Source organism: Schistocerca gregaria, chromosome 8, assembly GCF_023897955.1.
Source record: "Schistocerca gregaria isolate iqSchGreg1 chromosome 8, iqSchGreg1.2, whole genome shotgun sequence".
NCBI classification, from domain to species: domain Eukaryota; kingdom Metazoa; phylum Arthropoda; class Insecta; order Orthoptera; family Acrididae; genus Schistocerca; species Schistocerca gregaria.
The window spans coordinates 381,664,713-381,686,652 of record NC_064927.1 but is presented as its reverse complement, the minus strand read 5'-3'; the positions used below and the strand labels follow the sequence as shown (position 1 = coordinate 381,686,652).

The 21,940-nt window shown below is 40.2% G+C and overlaps 1 non-coding gene across 1 annotated transcript; it reads left to right on the top strand.

Annotated features, from left to right (window-relative positions):
* The first annotated feature begins 21,627 nt into the window (after window positions 1–21,627).
* Window positions 21,628–21,699, top strand: Trnam-cau (transfer RNA methionine (anticodon CAU)). The gene has a single exon. It is a non-coding gene; the product is annotated as a tRNA-Met (tRNA).
* The last annotated feature ends 241 nt before the right edge of the window (window positions 21,700–21,940 follow it).

The following is a 21,940-nucleotide window of genomic DNA, read 5'->3' as shown; positions in this document are numbered from 1 at the left end:
TGAATTCTATCGTGACATCAAGATATGCTTTATGTCTAATTTTAACATATACTCTTTCCAAGCCTTGCTGGTGTAATATGATGCATTATCTGATAGAATAGCACTCGGCCCACCACCGTTAGGTACGTAGTCTTTAATTAGGTGATTCAACATTAGTAGATCTTGTCGGGTACATTTAACGTATTTTGAAGACAAGTCATAAAATGCAATTACACATTTAAATCCACTTCTTGCAGTCGGAAGTGACTTGGCTCACGGAATGGAGTAAGAGGCTTTACAGTAAGATATTCATCTCATAAACATAATCCTTGATCACTCTAGGTTTCTGATCGAAGACTTCCAAATATTCCTTCAGCGAGGGAGCTAATTTACTCCGCTGTACATCTGTTAAGTAGTCAGATTCGACAATTTTACTCTGGATAACGTTTTCAACATTTGATTAGTTGCATGTGGGTAAACTACTTAGTCCACAAATACAACATATTAATACCTAAATAACTAATCTTTATTCTCTGGTGCAATTCCAATTTTCTCACAACGTTCAAAACAATAATTCGCTCGTCATTGCCTAGAGTACATATCCCTTTTAAGAGGTCAACTACTGCATTTTTGTCCCTCAGAAAATCCCAACCCCAGATGCACGTATAACATAGTGTAGGAGATAACAAGAACGTGGTTAATAGTCTTTCCCCTTCTGCAGCCACTTCTACCTGCACCTGAGACTTCGCAGAAAGAGAATGAGCACTCAGTGCACCTGACAGCGTACAGTTTGAAACTGTCAACACAGGCAATCTTTGCTTACCACTCAATCCGTTAAACAGACAAACGCTGCCGGCCGGTGTGGCCGAGCGGTTCTAGGAGCTACAGTCTGGAACCGCGCGACCGCTACGGTCGCAGGTTCGAATCCTGCCCAGGGCATGGATGTGTGTGATGTCCTTAGGTTTAGCTAGGTTTAAGTAGTTCCAAGTTCTAGGGGATTGATGACCTCAGAAGTTAAGTCCCATAGTGCTCAGATCATTTTCAAAAAGAAAAAGAAGACAAACGCTCATCACACTAATTGTCGCTCCAGTATCAAACAGGATATTTACAGGTTCGTTAATTATTAAAATTTCGACATTTTCCTGTACCATTTCAGTAGGTTTTATTCTACATCCACTCGGATTTGCTTGTAATTCTTCTCGAATGTCCATCCCACCGTTGTATCTTAGCACTCTTACTTCTAATGATGTTTCGCCTTCCTCTTTACGACCAGCCACTTCCGAAAGGCGTAAAGGTGCTAGTTCTAGTTTGTTGATTCAGTTGTCCCGTCAATACTTCCTTCCTTTACAACTACCACTCGTACTTCATGGTTCTGAGCAGCCCATTCACGGTCTTGATTACACGCCCTGTTTTCAGTTTCATTTATCATCTGAGGTGGCACGTATTGCCCTGACGTCTCTATTACGTTTGCAGACGCTGTCCATGGAACGGCCGATTGGTTACCCCATTGGACGTGTCCCGTGTTATTATTCTCCGGTGGCATATTATGTAGCAGAATGTCCCACTATTACTGTCATTCGGTCCCTGTCCATAATGCGTATTATTCTTACTCTGCATAGCACCGTTATTATTATTGCCGTTACCCGGGTGATGATCATGTGAATTGGACCTCGTGTTTCCCGAATGATCGCCATTACACTGATTTTATGGTAATTTCTATTATTCGTATTACCGTTATTATTTCCCGATTTTCCGTTGCGGTGGTTTACATTGCAACAATTACCGTGGTATACATTGCTCGGATTCGCATTATATACCGAATTGCCTAGCGTCCTCTTGGATTACAAAAAATGTTCAAATGTGGTGTGAATTCCTAAGGGACCAAGCTGCTGTGGTCATCGGCCCCTAGACTTACACGCTACTTAAACTAACTTATGCTAAGGACAAAATACCCACCCATGCCCGAGGGAGGACTCCGGTGGGAGGCGCCGCGCAATCCGTGACATGACGCCTCAAACCAAGAGGCCACTCCGCGCGGCTCTTGGATTACATCTAGCGGGTCTATTACTGGCAGGAATTGATCTAAGTCACCATCGGGTACATTCAATAGTTTCTCTCGTAGGTGAATTGGTAATTTCCCTTTCAGAATTCTTAGACCCTCCCTGTGGTTGATGGGTTCATGCCAGTATCGGGTCTTATTTATGTACTTCTCGAAATATTTTCGAAGTGTGCTCTTTCTCGCGTTGTAAAATTTTGAACTGTAAATCTTGTTTCTACGTCTATTTTGTTTACTCTTCGACCAGCATTTCGCAATAAATATGTTGCAAACTCATTGCATGACGTACAATTCTCAGCTACTTCAGATGCCCATAGCGAGACTTCATCACTGGTTTTCGACACTATAGACTGAATGTTGTCCTGCTTATTCCAGGACTTACGAAACGCAATTCGAAAACTTTTTATAAATACCATACGGTCAATCGAATTTTTCTCCGTTGAGAACGTGTGGAATTACTTAGCTTAAATATACTATTTCCGACCTTTGCCAACGAACTTGCACTTCGACAGTCGAAATGCCGGTACTCGTAATCTGAATCTTCTCTACTGCTAACCGATTTCTCCCGGCAGTAGTCATTCTATCTAATTTTCTTTATCTCTGGATTGATCGGTGAACGTTGATCGGACAATCTATACAGTGAGTTCGGCTCGGTTGACTCGCCTTCCATACGCGATAATCGATTGTTGACTTGGCTCTGTCAAGGGGGAATTTCTGAGATTACCTTGTCCTTCATATTCTGAAATTCGGCTTTAAATTGTTCTATGATTTTGGGGTTTCCGGATATCGATGAGTCCTGATTGATCGATTTACTAATTGATTCTACAGCCCTCTATACTCTGTACTTGAGATCGTACCTCCTCTGATTTGATCTCTATCCATTCGGACATCTCTCCCTCAGTCTTTTTCGTCTGACCCATTACAGAATCGACAATATACTCTTGGCTTGTTAATTGTAGGTCTTTTACCTTGATCGATAGATCATCTGTTCTATCCAACAGGACAGACTGCACTTTACATATCTCCTTCACATCCTTCTCTAAAGTATTTGCCGATCCCTGTAAGGTATCATGTTTACTTCTTGCTGACTTTAAGTCCAGTCTCAGTTTCTTGAATTCTTTAGCTAACCTATCGTCTCTTCTCTTATTTAGAGTTCCTAACGGTTTAAACACCTGTTTGATTTCCTCTTGAACATCTCCATCCTGTTCGTGATTAGTCTATAATATTTCATCTTTAAATTTAATTAAAAAGCCAAACAAAACATCCACCCCCACTTCATTTGTAAGTTTAGCCATTCTGCTAGGTCGTACAGTGGAATCACTATTGGGTATCGACATCCCGGCGTTGTTACTTCCCGTCATTTCCGGCGCAAACGACGAGTCTGTTCCGGTTGCATTCGATGATGTTAATTCTCCTGCCCTATTAATCTATTCAGACAAATACTGTCTAGGCTACAACATCAATTCGACAACGCGACGAAGTTACGGTAGTCATCCACGAGCTGTTACATTATATTTAACTGAAGCACAAAGAGTAAGAACTCACGTTTTAAACAACGATTATTACGGCAAGCTCATCGCGTCAGTTACATTTTCTATCCTGTTATCATCCATCTCTGTTCCCTTTTCCTTAGTCATATCTTCGTTCACATCTTCTACATTAGCTCTCAACCTACAGGTCTTCTTTGATATGGACAAATACTACACATTACTACCAATCAACACTAATACAACTACAGATACACAAGAGACAAATAATGTCTAGGCTACAACATCAATTCGACAACGCGACGAAGTTACGGTAGTCATCCACGAGCTGTTACATTATATTTAACTGAAGCACAAAGAGTAAGAACTCACGTTTTAAACAACGATTATTACGGCAAGCTCATCGCGTCAGTTACGTTTTCTATCCTGTTATCATCCATCTCTGTTCCCTTTTCCTTAGTCATATCTTCGTTCACATCTTCTACATTAGCTCTCAACCTACAGGTCTTCTTTGATATGGACAAATACTACACATTACTACCAATCAACACTAATACAACTACAGATACACAACAGACAAATACTGTCTAGGCTACAACATCAATTCGACAACGCGACGAAGTTACGGTAGTCATCCACGAGCTGTTACATTATATTTAACTGAAGCACAAAGAGTAATAACTCACGTTTTAAACAACGATTATTACGGCAAGCTCCTCGCGTCAACTATTTCGATACGAACTTGATTTTTGCGTCTTTTACAACACTTGTACGTGTGCCTCCCTCAGGTATGACGCCTTTCAGTTTGTTGTAGTACTTCCCTCCTGTCACTCCGGGCCTAGTTTCTCGAAGGCAGTGAACCTTCGAGCCCCACGTTGCCACACCATTTGTGACGCCTCCTATTGCTGGCTACGGGCACTTCCGCAATCAGCGAAGGTGTAATGTGTTTTTTCTATGCCCAACCAGTATTCTTCACGTCGTCGAGATACGTGGAAGCAGTGCAACACAACGTTATATGTCATTCTAATCAATATTTGTTGATCAATAAGTTTAAATTCAAACTATTACCATCAGCTAGCTTCGCTGTTTAGCAACTGCCGCCGAAGATACTTACTAACAGTCAATAGGCGGCCGATTCGTGTTTCAGAATTAATTGATATCTTTGATTTTGAATAGCACATGTACACGGAATCAATTCCTTCAAAAGTCACAGGGTTCATTTAACTTAGCTTATTTATTATTACACAGTCAACAAGGATTTAGAAGACATCATTTGAGTGAAACACAACTAGCTCTTTATTCCCACGAAGTGCTGAGTGCTATTGACAAGGGATTTCAAATGGAATCCGTATTTCCGGATTTTCGGAAGGCTTCTGACTCTGAACCACTCAAGTGGCTTGCAGTGAAATTGAGTGCTTACGGAATATCGTCTCAGTTATGTGACTAGATTCGTGATTTCCTGTCAGAGAGGTCACAGTTCGTAGTAATCAACGGAAAGTCAGTGAATAAAACACAAGTGATTTCTGGCGTTCCCCAAGGTAATGTTATAGATCCTTTGCTGTTCCTTATCTATATAAACGATATGGGAGACAATTTGAACAGTCGTCTTTGGTTGTTTGCAGAGGTTTCTGTCGTTTATCGACTAGTAAAGTCATCAGAAGATCAAAATAAATTGCAAAACGATTTAGAAAATATATCTGTATGGTGCGAAAATTGGCAATTGAACCTAAATAACGAAAAGTGTGAAGTCATCCATATGGGTGCTAGAAGGAATCCGTTAAACTTCGGTTACACAATAAATCAATCAAATCTAAAGGCCGTAAATTCAAATAAATGCCTAGGAATTACAATTACGAACTACTACAATTGGAAAGAGCACATAAAAATGTTGTGAGGAAAGCTAATCAAAGACTGCGTTTTATTGGTAGGACAGTAGAAAATGTAACAGATCTACTAAAGAGACTGCTTACACTACGCTTGTCCGTCCTCTTTTAGAATACTGCTGCGCGGTATGTGATCCAGATAGGACTGACTGAGTACATCGAGAAAGTTCAAAGAAGGGCAGCACGTTTTGTATTACAGCGATGTAGGAGAGAGAGTGTCACTGAAATGATACAGGATTTGGGATAGACATAATTAAAACAAAGGTGTTTCTCGTTGCGGCAGAACCTTCTCACAAAATTCCAAGCACCAACTTTCTTCTCCGAATGCGAACATATTTTTTTCACGCGGACCTACACAGGGAGAAATGATCACCATGATAAATAAGGGAAATCAGAGCTCGCAGGGAAAGATACAGATGTTAGTTCTTTCCGTCCGCTGTACGAGATTGGAATAACAGAAACTTTTGAAGGTGGTTCGATGAACCCTCTGCCAGGTAATTAAGTGTGATTTGCACAGTACCCATGTAGATGTAGATGTATAAGATGTGATTCACGACGATGGGTAGTCATACTGAAGCCGAATAATACGGATAATAAATGTCCAAACAGGTCTGTAACCGAAAGTCAAAGAAATTTCCTTTCAATGAGCCTGGCTTCCAGTGTGGTTAACTATTTCACGCAGTGGCGCACGAACTTAAGAATCGCGAATATTCAGAACTACAACGTTAAAAGCACGGACACTAAAACCTAGAACATAAAGACTCCCAGACGCTAAAGACTCGCAGATGCTAGAGACTAACACACGCGAAAGACGCTGACAATGTCTGCGTTGGGTTTATATGATAGTTATGAAACCAAAAGGGACGTTCGTTAGATACTCTTTGAATAAAGCCCCTTGGAACTTAGCGTATAATACTCTATTCCAGTGGCTCTTATTATTCTTTTATTTAATTTTTCTGCTTTAAAACGAGAATTCGTGATTTTGTATGCAATATGGGATTGTTTATGGCTAGATCGAATAAATTTTAGTTACAGGAAAAGACCAGATATTTAACGAGGGGTTACGCAGCCTCCCAACAATGACTACCTTATTTTAATCAAGGTGTCGTCGTTTAAGGTAACAGCGAGATATCCTAACATTATGCCAATTCAAATTTTCTCTTAGAGGGTTGGGATCCTTCGTTAACTATGTATGACTTTAGCTTAGGGTTCTAGTTACTTTTTTATGGATCAGGGTTTTCGATCTGGGCTACGGACCTTATTTTTTTCTTTTTCTTCCTTCTTCTTTCCTTTTTATGATCGAGCGGCAGTATGGTATATATATACGCTATGTGATCAAAAGTATCCGGACACCTGGCTGAAAATTGCTTACAAGCTCGTGGCGCCATCCATCGGTGACGCTGGAATTCAGTATGGTGTTGGCCCACCCTTAGCCTTGATGACAGCTTCCACTCTCGCACGCATACGTTCAACCAGGTGCTGGAAAGTTTCTTGGGGAATGGCAGCCCATTCTTCACGGAATGCTGCACTGAGGAGAGGTATCGATGTAGGTCGGCGAGGCCTGGTACGAAGTCGGTGTTCCAAAACATCCCAAAGGTGTTCTATAGGATTTAGATCAGGACTCTACGCAGGCCAGTCCATGACAGGGATGTTATTGTCGCGTAACCACTACGCCACAGGCCCTCCATTAGGAACAGGTGCTCGATCGTGTTGAAAGATGCGATCGCCATTCCCGAATTGCTCTTCAACAGTGGGAAGCAAGGTGCTTAAAACATCGATGTACTCCTATGCTGTGATATTTCCACTAATGCAACAAGGGGAGCAAGCCCCCTCGAGGAAAAATACGAGGACATCATAACAGCACCGCCTCCGAATTTTACTGTTGGCACTACACAAGCTGGCGGATGACGTTAACCAGGAATGCGCCATACCCACACCCTGCAATCGGATCGCCACATTGTGTACCGTGATTCGTTACTCCACACAACGTTTTTCCACTCTTCAATAGTCCAATGCTTACGCTCGTCACACCGAGCGAGGCTTCGTTTGGGATTCACTGGCGTGATGTGTGGCTTATGAGCAGTCGCTCAACCATGAAATCCAAGTTTATCACGTTCCGCCTAACTGTCAAAGTACTTGCAGTGGATCCTTATCCAGTTTGGAATTCCTGTGTGATGGTCTGCATAGATGTCTCGCTATTACACATTACGACCCTCTTCAACTATCGGCGGTCTCTGCCATTCAACAGTTGAGGTCGGCCTGTACACTTTTGTGCTGTACGTGTCCCTTTACGTTTCCACTACGCTATCACATTGGAAACAGTGGACCTAGGAATGTTTAGGAGTGTGGAAATCTCGCGTACTGAGGTATGACACAAGTGACACCTAATCACCTTATCATGTTCGAAGTCCGTGACTTCTGCAGAGTGCCCCAGTCTGGTATCTCACGATGTCTAACGACTACTAAGGTCGCTGATATGGAGTACCTGGCATTAGGTGGCAGCACAATGCACCTAATATGAAAAACGTATGTTTTTGGGAGTGTCCAGATACTTTTGATCGCATAGTGTATCACACATACGGGCTGTGACTCTTCGATTTATGGCATCGGTGGCGCTGTCGTCCCCAAACCTCCGTGCACGTTGTAAACAGTTTACAAAGATGTCTCTGTGGTCTCTACGGAAACGAAACGAAGGAAGCTGCAATAAGTTTTTATTCCTAGAGACTCCTCGCACGACACTGGTCTCTAAAACTTTGATAATCTCCAAGAAGCCTTGGGTATCAAAGTCGCTTCCTCACTGCAAGTGATATACAGGGTGTATCAAAAAGAACCATCCGATTTGGTATGTCTATATTTCTGAAACTATTAAACATATACAATGACTTCTGTTTTTTCATAAAAGGAAAACTGAAAAGCTTTTTTTCATATCTGTTCAGAGGTGTTCAATATGCCCCCTTGAGATGCAAGGCATATGTCAATGCGGTATTCAAATTGTTCCCACGTAGCAGCGAGCATTTCTTGACTTACAGCTTCCACAGTTACTGTTATGCGATTTCTCAGTTCTTCATTGTTGTGGGTAATGAAGACACATAAACAGTCTTTCATAAACCCCCACAAACAATAATCAAATAGTCAGGTCTGGTGACCTTGGAGGTCAGTAATGTAAGGCTGAATCAATCGGTTCAGTGCAACTGATCCATCGTTCAGTAATCCTTCGATTTAAAAATTCGCGCACTTCCAATTGCCATTGTGGTGGTGCCCCACCCTGCTGGTAAATGAAGTCGTTCGAATCGGTTTCCAACTGCGGGAACCTTTTCCCTCGAAACTGCACAAAATACATTAAAATTTGGTGAGTCCCTCGCTTGTTGTACAACTTTATGCGATTGTTCAATATCCCATATTCTCACATTATGACGGTTTATCTTTCCATTTAAAAGAAATATTGCCTCGCCACTGAACACTAAGCATGGAAGAAAACTGTCATCCTTCAACTTGCCAAGAACGAAATTACAGAACTCCACATCTCGTTGATTGTCACCTTCACAAAGAGCTTGTTGCTGGAGTTGAATTTTATATGGTTTCATCTGTAAACATCGACGCAACACATGTCAGTCTGACATCGGGGGATGATGTCGAGTTGCACGGCGAACGGATTCGTGTGGACTCCTTGTCGAAACTATGGCGGACGCGTTTGACGTCTGTGCCAGAGACTCAGTGACGGCTCGGCGATTTCCTTTTACACTGACAACCTGTTTCTCGGAGCTGTTCGTGTCATCGTCTAATGCTCTGTGCTGTAGGAGGATCCACACCTTATCTAGTGCCAGAGTCACGCTGAACAGTTATTACTGACCCGCATTGCACAAAACGTATAACACAAAACGCTTTCTGTTGTCCCGATACCATTTTTACTAGGACTGAAGTGGGCGTTCACTGCTGCTACCTAGTGGGAACCATGTAAAACTCGAGAGTTTGCTATTTCCAATAGCACGTTGTTTACGCACATATCTCAACTAACGTAATAGTTACGATTTTTTTTAAAAATCGGATGATTATTTTGATACGCCATGCATTCTATATAATCTAGGTCGCGTGAGTCATTTGTAAGCAATATGATCTGTGAAATTACTGAATTTTCCGAAAGTCCTACAAGTGAACTGCAGTCTTTTCCAGTGTCTGAGGGAAAGAGTTCATTTTATATCAAATCCTCACATATTGTCGCACTTTCAAGATCTGATTAGATAGCCTATTTGTGCATCATCTAAGATGCATCTTCTAAGATGGCGCCAGGGAGAGAGGTAGTGTCGTTTCAGTTCGACGAAAAAGTCGTGTTTTACTTGATATAAAGTGTGTTAAGTGTAACGACCTCCCCCCATGAACCATGGACCTTGCCGTTGGTGGGGAGGCTTGCGTGCCTCAGCGATACAGATGGCCGTACCGTAGGTGCAACAACAACGGAGGGGTATCTGTTGAGAGGCCAGACAAACGTGTGGTTCCTGAAGAGGGGCAGCAGCCTTTTCAGTAGTTGCAGGGGCAACAGTCTGGATGATTGACTGATCTGGCCTTGCAACATTAACCAAAACGGCCTTGCTGTGCTGGTACTGCGAACGGCTGAAAGCAAGGGGAAACTACAGCCGTAATTTTTCCCGAGGACATGCAGCTTTACTGTATGATTAAATGATGATGGCATCCTCTTGGGTAAAATATTCCGGATGTAAAATAGTCCTCCATTCGGATCTCCGGGCGGGGACTACTCAGGAGGATGTCGTTATCACGAGAAAGAAAACTGGCGTTCTACGGATCGGAGCGTGGAATGTCAGATCCCTTAATCGGGCAGGTAGGTTAGAAAATTTAAAAAGGGAAATGGATAGGTTAAAGTTAGATATAGTGGGAATTAGTGAAGTTCGGTGGCAGGAGGAACAAGACTTCTGGTCAGGTGACTACAGGGTTATAAACACAAAATCAAATAGGGGTAATGCAGGAGTAGGTTTAATAATGAATAGGAAAATAGGAATGCGGGTAAGCTACTACAAACAGCATAGTGAACGCATTATTGTGGCCAAGATAGATACGAAGCCCACACCTACTACAGTAGTACAAGTTTATATGCCAACTAGCTCTGCAGATGATGAAGAAATTGAAGAAATGTACGATGAAATAAAAGAAATTATTCACATAGTGAAGGGAGACGAAAATTTAATAGTAATGGGTGACTGGAATTCGAGTGTAGGAAAAGGGAGAGAAGGAAACATAGTAGGTGAATATGGATTGGGGCTAAGAAATGAAAGAGGAAGCCGCCTAGTAGAATTTTGCACGGAGCACAACTTAATCATAGCTAACACTTGGTTTAAGAATCATGAAAGAAGGTTGTATACGTGGAAGAACCCTGGAGATACTAAAAGGTATCAGATAGATTATATAATGGTAAGACAGAGATTTAGGAACCAGGTTTTAAGTTGTAAGACATTTCCAGGGGCAGATGTGGACTCTGACCACAATCTATTGGTTATGACCTGTAGATTAAAACTGAAGAAACTGCAAAAATGTGGGAAATTAAGGAGATGGGACCTGGATAAACTGAAAGAACCAGAGGTTGTACAGAGTTTCAGAGAGAGCATAAGGGAACAATTGACAGGAATAGGGGAAAGAAGTACGGTAGAAGAAAAATGGGTAGCTCTGAGGGATGTAGTAGTGAAGGCAGCAGAGGATAAAGTAGGTACAAAGACGAGGGCTGCTAGAAATCCTTGGGTAACAGAAGAAATATTGAATTTAATTGATGAAAGGAGAAAATATAAAAATGCAGTAAATGAAGCAGGCAAAAAGGAATACAAACGTCTCAAAAATGAGATCGACAGGAAGTGCAAAATGGCTAAACAAGGATGGCTAGAGGACAAATGTAAGGATGTAGAAGCTTATCTCACTAGGGGTAAGATAGATACTGCCTACAGGAAAATTAAAGAGACCTTTGGAGAGAAGAGAATCACGTGTATGAATATCAAGAGCTCAGATGGCAGCCCAGTTCTAAGCAAAGAAGGGAAGGCAGAAAGGTGGAAGGAGTATATAGAAGGTTTATACAAGGGCGATGTACTTGAGGACAATATTATGGAAATAGAAGAGGATGTAGATGAAGACGAAATGGGAGATACGATACTGCGTGAAGAGTTTGACAGAGCACTGAAAGACCCGAGTCGAAACAATGTAGACAACATTCCATTAGAACTACTGACGGCCTTGGGAGAGCCAGTCATGACAAAACTCTACCAGCTGGTGAGCAAGATGTATGAGACAGGCGAAATACCCTCAGACTTCAAGAAGAATATAATAATTCCAATCCCAAAGAAAGCAGGTGCTGACAGATGTGAAAATTACCGAACTATCAGTTTAATAAGCCACGGCTGCAAAATACTAACGCGAATTCTTTACAGACGAATGGAAAAACTGGTAGATGCGTACCTCGGGGAGGATCAGTTTGGATTCCGTCGAAATGTTGGAACACGTGAGGCAATACTGACCTTACGACTTATCTTAGAAGAAAGATTAAGAAAAGGCAAACCTACGTTTCTAGCATTTGTAGACTTAGAGAAAGCTTTTGACAATGTTGACTGGAATACTCTTTTTCAAATTCTAAAGGTGGCAGGGGTAAAATACAGGGAGCGAAAGGCTATTTATAATTTGTACAGAAACCAGATGGCAGTAATAAGAGCCGAGGGGCATGAAAGGGAAGCAGTGGTTGGGAAAGGAGTGAGACAGGGTTGTAGCCTCTCCCCGATGTTATTCAATCTGTATATTGAGCAAGCAGTAAAGGAAACAAAAGAAAAATTTGGAGTAGGTATTAAAATTCATGGAGACGAAGTAAAAAATTTGAGGTTCGCCGATGACATTGTAATTCTGTCAGAGACGGCAAAGGACTTGGAAGAGCAGTTGAACGGAATGGACAGTGTCTTGAAAGGAGGATATAAGATGAACATTAACAAAAGCAAAACGAGGATAATGGAATGTAGTCAAATTAAATCGGGTGATGCTGAGGGAATTAGATTAGGAAATGAGACACTTAAAGTAGTAAAGGAGTTTTGCTATTTAGGAAGTAAAATAACTGATGATGGTCGAAGTAGAGAGGATATAAAATGTAGTCTGGCAATGGCAAGGAAAGCGTTTCTGAAGAAGAGAAATTTGTTAACATCGAATATAGATTTATGTATCAGGAAGTCGTTTCTGAAAGTATTTGTTTGGAGTGTAGCCATGTATGGAAGTGAAACATGGACGATAACTAGTTTGGACAAGAAGAGAATAGAAGCTTTCGAAATGTGGTGCTACAGAAGAATACTGAAGATAAGGTGGATAGATCACGTAACTAATGAGGAGGTATTGAATAGGATTGAAGAGAAGAGAAGTTTGTGGCACAACTTGACTAGAAGAAGGGATCGGTTGGTAGGACATGTTTTGAGGCACCAAGGGATCACAAATTTAGCATTGGAGGGCAGCGTGGAGGGTAAAAATCGTAGAGGGAGACCGAGAGATGAGTACACTAAGCAGATTCAGAAGGATGTAGGTTGCAGTAGGTACTGGGAAATGAAGCAGCTTGCACAGGATAGAGTAGCATGGAGAGCTGCATCAAACCAGTCTCAGGACTGAAGACAACAACAACAACAACAAGTGTAACGAGTTAGTGCGTAAAGGAATTCTGTGCGACTCTTGCGACAATTGGTGTCATTTTCGTTGAGCTGAAGTGTCGCAAAATAATCTTCCACATGAAAATACTGAGTGGAAGTATCCTAGTTGTGCAGATTTAAGCGTTAAACAGTCAAGTCCGAAAACCATGGCGGATGAAAATGCCTGTAGACTTTCTGCACATCAAGATGCCCTGGAAGAAATGAACTTTGTGAGAGTTATTTCAGTGTTACAAGAGTCTACTAAAGCACTCCAGTAAGAGGACGCGAAACTAAAGGCAGAAGTTAGTGCTACTGATTGTAATGTCAGACAAAACAAACGTACTCTTAACAGTGAAACAGCTGTTAAGACATGTAACGATGTTATGCCTTAAGAATGTGTTTCGAGGAAAAGAACGTCCACAAAGAAGATCAAAGACTATGAAAGCAACTTCCTCCTTAAAAAATAGATTTTAAACGATAACTAAATCTGAACACAACGAATCAAAACTGTGAAATGACAATGGAAACATCTGCAAAACAAACGAAAAGCAAGAATCCAGTTCTTTGAATTTAAAAAGTCGTGTGTCAAAGTCTGTAAGCAAACACAAAATAAGGATTCTTTCAGACAGCCACGGTCGTGTTTAATGACTCAACCAAGGTTGAATCGAAGGGGTTTACGAACCCTGGAGCCTCTCTGAGTAATGTTATGGTTAAAACTAACTTCCCTGAATGGTCTACTAAAGATTTTGTTGTTGTAATTGGAGGATTAAACGATGTTAGCAAACATCAACCATCTGACGCAACCTGCGCCCTCAAGAGAACACTAGCTAGACTCACATACCTGTATACAAATAGCATCATAGTGAACATACTACATCGACATGACTTCACTGAAGCTTCATGTGTAAACAAAGAAGTATAAAAAACTACTATTAGATACATCCAAATATGTGATCATTTTAATAATGTGACAGTAATAAAGGTAAGTCCCCCATGAACCATGGACCTTGCCGTTGGTGGGGAGGCTTGCGTGCCTCAGCGATACAGATGGCCGTACCGTAGGTGCAACAACAACGGAGGGGTATCTGTTGAGAGGCCAGACAAACGTGTGGTTCCTGAAGAGGGGCAGCAGCCTTTTCAGTAGTTGCAGGGGCAACAGTCTGGATGATTGAGTGATCTGGCCTTGCAACACTAACCAAAACGGCCTTGCTGTGCTGGTACTGCGAACGGCTGAAAGCAAGGGGAAACTACAGCCGTAATTTTTCCCGAGGGCATGCAGCTTTAGATTATGGTTAAATGATGATGGCGTCCTCTTGGGGAAAATATTCCGGAGGTAAAATAGTCCCCCATTCGGATGTTCGGGCGGGGACTACTCAAGAGGACGTCACATTCAGGAGAAATAAAACTGGCGTTCTACAGATCGGAGTGTGGAATGTCAGATCCCTTAACGGACAGGTAGTTTAGAAAATTTAAAAAGGGAAATGGATAAGTTAAAGTTAGATATAGTGGAAATTAGTGAAGTTCGGTGGCAGGAGGAACAAGACTTCTGTTCAAGTGAATACAGAGTTATATATACAAAATCAAATAGGGGTAATGCAAGAGTAGGCTTAATAATGAAATAAAAAATAGGAGTGCGGGTAAGCTACTACAAACAGCATAGTGAACGCATTATTGTGGCCAAGATAGACACGAAGCTCACACCTACTACAGTAGTACAAGTTTATATGACAACTAGCTCTGCAGATGATGAAGAAATTGATGAAATGTATGATGAGATAAAAGACATTATTCAGGTATTGAAGGGAGACGAAAATTTAATAGTCATGGGTGACTGGAATTAGGGCGTAGGAAAAGGGAGAAAAGGAAACATAGTTAGTGAATATGGACTGGGGGTAAGAAATGAAAGAGGAAGCTGCCTGGTATAATTTTGCACAGAGCATAACTTAATCATAGCTAACACTTCGTTCAAGAATCATAAAAGAAGGTTATATACATGGAAAAATCCTGGAGATACTCCAAGGTATCAGATAGATTATATAATGGCAAGACAGAGATTCAGGAACCAGGTTTTAAATCGTAAGACATTTCCAGGGGCAGATGTGGACCCTGATCACAATCTATTGGTTATGAACTGTAGATTAAAATTGAAGAAACTGCAAAAAGGTGGGATTTCAAGGAGATGGGACCTGGATAAACTGACAAAACCAGAGGTTGTACAGAGTTTCAGGGAGAGCATAAGGGAACAATTGACAGGAATGGGGGAAAGAAGTACAGTAGAAGAAGAGTGGGTAGCTCTGAGGGATGAAGTAGTGAAGGCAGCAGAGGATCAAGTAGGTAAAAAGACGAGGGCTAGTAGAAATCCTTGGGTAACAGAAGAAATGTTGAATTTAATTGATCAAAGGAGAAAATATAAAAATGCAGTAAATGCAGCAGGCACAAAAGAATACAAAGCTCTCAAAAATAAGATCGACAGGAAGTGCAAAATGGCTAAGCATTGATGGCTAGAGGACAATTATAAGGATGTAGAGGCTTATCTCACTAGGGGAAATTAAAGAGACTTTTGGAGAAAAGAGGACCACTTGTATGAATATCAAGAACTCAAACGGAAACCCAGTTCTAAGAAAAGGAGGGAAAGCAGAAAGGTGGAAGGAGTATATAGAGGGGGTTTATACAAGGGCGATGTACTTGAGGACAATATTATGGAAATGGAAGAGGATGTAGATGTAGATGAAATGGGAGATACGATACTGTGTGAAGACTTTGACAGAGCACTGAAAGACCAAAGTCGAAACAAGGCCCCCTGAGTAGACATCATTCCATTAGAACTACTAACAGCCTTGGGAGAGCCAGTTCTGACAAAACTCTACCATCTGGTGAGCAAGATATATGAGACAGGCGAAATACCCTCAGACTTCAAGAAGAATATAATAATTCCAATCCCAAAGAAAGCAGGTGTTGACAGATGTGAAAATTACCGAACTATCAGTTTAATAAGTCACAGCTGCAAAATACTAACACGAATTCTTTACAGACGAATGGAAAAACTGGTAGACGACCTCAGGGAAGATCAGTTTAGATTCCGTAGAAATGTTGGAACGCGTGAGGCAATACTGACCTTACGACTTATCTTAGAAGAAAGATTAAGGAAAGGCAAACCTACGTTTCTAGCATTTGTAGACTTAGAGAAAGCTTTTGACAATGTTGACTAGAATACTCTCTTTCGAATTCTAAAGGTGGCAGGTGTAAAATACAGGGAGCGAAAGGGTATTTACAATTTGTACAGAAACCAGAAGGCAGTTATAAGAGTCGAGAGGCATGAAAGGGAAGCAGTGGTTGGGAAGGGAGTGAGACATCGTTGTAGCCTCTCCCCGATGGTATTCAATCTGTATATTGAGCAAGCAGTAAAAGAAACAAAAAAAAAATGCGGAGTAGGTATTAAAATCCATGGAGAAGAAATAAAAACTTTGAGGTTTGCCGATGACATTGTAATTCTGTCAGAGATAGCAAAGGACTTGGAAGAGCAGTTGAACGGAATCGACAGTGTCTTGAAAGGAGGACGTAAGATAAACATCAACAAAAGAAAAACAAGGGTAATGGAATGTAGTCGAATTAAGTCAGACACTTAAAGCAGAAAAGGAGTTTTGCTATTTGGGGAGCAAAATAACTGATGATGGTCGAAGTAGAGAGGATATAAAATGTAGATTGGCAAAGGCAAGGAAAGCGTTTCTGAAGAAGAGAAATGTGGTGCTACAAAAGAATGCTGAAGATTAATGGGTAGATTATATAACTAATGAGGAGGTATTGAAGATAGTTGGGGAGGAATTTGTGGCACAACTTGACAAGAAGAAGGGACCGGTTGGTAGGCATGTTCTGAGGCATCAAGGGATCACACATTTAGCGTTGGAGGGCAGCGTGGAGGGTAAACAGCGCAGAGGGAGACCAAGAGATGAATACACTATGCAGATTCAGAAGGATGTAGGTTGTAGTAAGTACTGGGAGATTAAAAAGCTTGCACAGGATAGAGTAGCATGAAGAGCTGTATCAAACCAGTCTCAGGACTGAAGACCACAACAACAACAATAAATGTAAGCACTTTTAAATGGGATATTACACAAAACATAAACAGCACTTCAATTATGCTGGTACATTAGCTTTAACCAGGCTATTGAAAAATTGAAAAAGTTGTAAGTGATAAGTTAAAACTTCAGAAAACAATCCACAGTCTTGAAGATACATGTCTCCAGCAGAAAAAGTTGCAGTGATGACCAAGACTTGTTCTTACGAGTCTTGGTCTCGACCTCCAACCACCACCATTAACTACATAGTTAGATTATGAGAAAACTGTGCTACAATCAGAAGAAGTCTGTGATCATCTGTCCTTCTTTCATATAAACATACCGTCAGTGAGAAATGAACTGCACAAACTTTAACTACTTTTAGAAGACGTGCACTGTGATATTCTGTGCCTAAATGAGCACTGCGTTAAAGAACATGAATCCAAGATGTATACTCCTGTTGGTTTTAAATTTTTTACTGGGTATTTTACATCAGTTATGGAGAATGGAGTGTCAATAGTAATGAAAAGTGATCTCAAACATACATTTAAGATTATAGATCTCAAGGATTTAGTGCATGAAGGAGAATTTAAAATTGCTGCCATTCACTTCCCTGAAAGCAAGGTTGTTGTAGTATCTATGTACAATGTCCCCAAAACTGGTGCCAAAGTTATTGTCCCAAATGTAGTTAATCTCTTAGTGTACTTACTTAGATAGATAAATCATAAAATTTTAATATTTGGTGACATTCATATAAATGTGATGGTGCAAAAATTCTAAAAGTAGATTACTGTTAGATACCCTCAAGTCATACAGTTACAATTGCCTTAACTATAAGCCTACCAGACAGTACGCCTGTCTAGATAATGTTATATAAAACATGTTAAACAAATTCTCTCTGATCATGATGGAATTTTCCTTAAATTTAAGGGGCTTAAAAAAATTGCCTAACCGGTGGAACACCGCACAGCGAGGCAGATAAATCCATCAACTGTAACAAATCTCACACAAAGGCTTCTGACCATTGATGTAATACTGTCATGGAGAACAAGTCTTTGTGATGCTTTTGATTAGTTCTTAGATAACATTACCACTGTCTATAATTAATACTGCCCAGTCCTCATTAAACACATTAGCCTAAATGGAAGGAGAAAAAAGAAAAATAATGTGACTGACTGGCAGACAACTTACTTAAATAACTTAAGAATTGTGTTAAGAATTTACTATGAGAAATCTTGCTCGAATAATGAGCATAGACATTCATATGTCAAATTAGAAAAGCTGTGCAGAGAAGATATCAGTTCTTCAAAGAAAAAAGAAATGACAACTATATTTCTCAGGCCAGTATCAACTGTAAAGCAGCATGAAAAAGAATTAAAGCAGAAACAGGGTTAATTGCAAAACATTTACCTGTTCCTCTAAGTTCAGATGAACTAAATAATAGTTTCATAAATTCTGGGAAATTATCTAGTACAGATGAAAATAACAATGAAGATATACTTCCCAGTTTCTGGGAAACAGTGTTGCCAGTACACTTGCCAAAATTTGGATGGAGAACTATTTATCCTTAGGATATACAGAAACTCGTCAAATCATTGAGCAACTCCAGAACTGAGGACATGTATGGTTTTTCTAATTTTATCATAAAAAAAATTCTTGCTTTCTTTCACTTGCGCCTTTATCCAGCAGTTTCTCAGGGTCGGCGTTGTTAGGAACGGATTTGGCAAGGTTATTGTTCAGCAGGTGCCAGATGCCCCCCTGCCACTACCCCATACCCCCCAGGACAGAATTAGTGTACCCCATCTGTCTGCATCTAGTGTAATCCATGGAATAGTGTGAGCATGTTCATATGGCACCAAGTCATGTAACTTAGGTGGTATTGGGGACCAGACCAGTATTCACCTAGTGGGATGTGGAGAAGCACCTAAAAACCACAACCAGACTGGCCGGCATACCAGCCCTCGTCATTAATCCACTAGACGGACTCGATCTGGGGCCAGCGCGCCTACCCAAGTCCAGGAAGCAGCGCATTAGCGCTCTTGGCTAACCTGGCAGATTTTATCACAAAATGATTGACACTCTTTGTAATTCACTATCTTACCTAGTCAATAGGATGTTTACAGAAGGAGCATTTCCAAAACTGCCTTAAACTGACAATTTGTCATTCCCATATTCAAAAAAGGAGACAGAAATTCACCCCAAAATTACAGACCCATTGCAACAGTAACTATAATATCCAAAATTATTGAAAAATTAAAGAAATACGAGTTAAATGAGTTGTTTGAGTGTTACAACTTCCTAAATAGGGCTCAGTATTGATTCTGAAGTGGGCTATCAACAATAAAGGCAGTTCAGGAAGTTGTATTACCAATATTACATTGTTCTGAAAATAGTGAACACACCAATGCAACTTTAGTAGATTTAATCAAGGCATTTGACAGTGTCCCACAAAGTATTTTAATTAAAAAAACTTGAAAAATATGGTATAACTGACATACAACTATTATTGCTGAAAGCATATTTGACAAACAAAAACCAAATAGCAGTCTCAAATTCAAATAACAAATATGACCTTCTCAAGATGGAATATGGTGTCCCACAAGGACCTGTACTGGTACCTTTCTAATTTATTGTTTATGTGAATGATCTGCCCAAGTTACTACCATATAAATCTGTAATAACTTTTATCACATCACACAATGATGCAAATGTTGTCAAACAAATGAACAACTCAATGATGGAATAGGCAGCTTAGTGGTTTCGTGAAAATAGACTCTCATTAAATAAAAACAAAACTAAACACGTTCTCTTTTCGCTTGGAGGTATTAATAATGGACCAAATGAGCTCAGACATTGAGTAAAATTGTTAGGCATACATCTAGATTCTAAATTATGCTGGAATACCCGCACAGAAGATCTGCGCAGTAATAAGCAAGAGTTTTCTACCTCCTTAGGGAACTAAAGGATTGTGTACTAAGGAGAGCATGCTTATAGCAGACTATGCCTTTTTTGGTACACATTCGCATTATGGAATACTTCTTTGGGGAAACTCTGCTGGGGCAATCAATGTCTTTCCCTGGCAGAAAAAGCCATTAGAAGTATTTTTGGTTTGAGCAAGTTAACTTCTTGCAGACAGTACTTTATTGAGCACAAAGTACTTACAGTCTCCAATCTATACACACTCAAAGCATTTATGCAAGCTAAACAGAATGCCCCATGTATGAAAGAAGGTCAGATGCGCACTCATATGAAACAGGAACTTATTAAACTTTCCTTGGATGTGTTTGAGTAAAGTCCAAAATTATTTTTTACATGTTGGCAAAACATTTTTTAACGCTATGCCACATGGCACATGGGAATTGCATGAAAATAAATTTAAAATGGTGGTAGAGACATGGCTGAAAGAGAAAGCATGCTATAGTACAAGTGGATTTATACATAATGAAAAAATATGCTCTTTCATATAATGAAAATGTGATACCCTTTTATATAATTAAAAATATGATGCACATTTATTATACATGTGACTGTGAGGTAACAAAATTGTAACTTATGACATTCAACAAAATTCAACTGTGCAACAAAATTAATTATGGATGATTACAAGATATGCAATATTTATGTAATAGTATTTACATATGTTAATCTTTTGTATAATCATTTGTATTACCATATGTAGAATTTTCTATCTACCTTTCGTATAATTTTTGTGACCTGTGACCAACTGCATAATTACGTAACAAATGACGATGCCTTATACACAACAACAGTTGTCCACAGGCAAATAAATCCAATTCAATCATTTATACAGGTAGGTCTACCTATTTAGTGTAAGTTGAAGAATCTTATCCGCTTCAAGACATGACAGTAAATGAGAAACTATAAAGTGAATGCAGAAACCGTCAAGAAAAGACAGTTTTCTAGGAGTTATTCGTAAGTAATTATGAATATGTACAAGAAAATGTTTAGGCGTTGAATCTACCGGTATGCATCCAATCTGCAGTTCACGCATCACTAACGGAGGCAGATAAATTGAAAAAAGTTTGAGAAAACTAAAAACATTTGGATGACTATACAGCCCAATGTACTTATGAATAGGCGACAGATTTATCACATTCATAAAAGTGGACGGTTACTCACGAAATAATTAATTAAGGTACAAAATAATCACTGGCATTCACGATATCAATATCGCAAAAACTGCATTTTGTTGAAGCGTTATTGTAAATGACGACAACTGTGTCTTTCTTGTTTCAAATACCGCACTAGAGCACCGGAAAAACGTTAGTTGGCGGCATGTAGCTCGGCAACGGATTTCGTACGGCGCCGCCATCATGGAGTGCAGTGTTATTCCTGTACATTTTTCAGTTACATGTCTAGGTGACTGCGACAAATATTTCTAGCTGCAAGCGACAGACGTTCGAAATTCACTGCTAAGGTATACCTGGCATTACGCAGTTAAATTTAGATGTGTGGAACCAAATAATTATACATTGTAAAATTAGCCTTTTTTTTACGTGAAGCAGAGTGGCGCAGTGGAAGCGTGCTGGGCCCATAACCCAGAGGTCCGTGGATCGAAACCACGCTCTGCTAAAAACTTTTATTCTCTCCTTTGACAATTTCTACTCTTTATTTTACAAACACACGCATATATTAATGTAATACTTAGGTAATATTTAGATCCACCAGTTCTTGCAACGGTTTACCAGCAATTTTCTTTTGTACTCGTGAAAACACTGCTTTGGTTTTCTCTTTCGATCTACTTGCTTTAAAACAGCTTCTAAAGTTCACGAATGATCTTACAGGACAAAATCTATCTAAGTATCTTTATCGC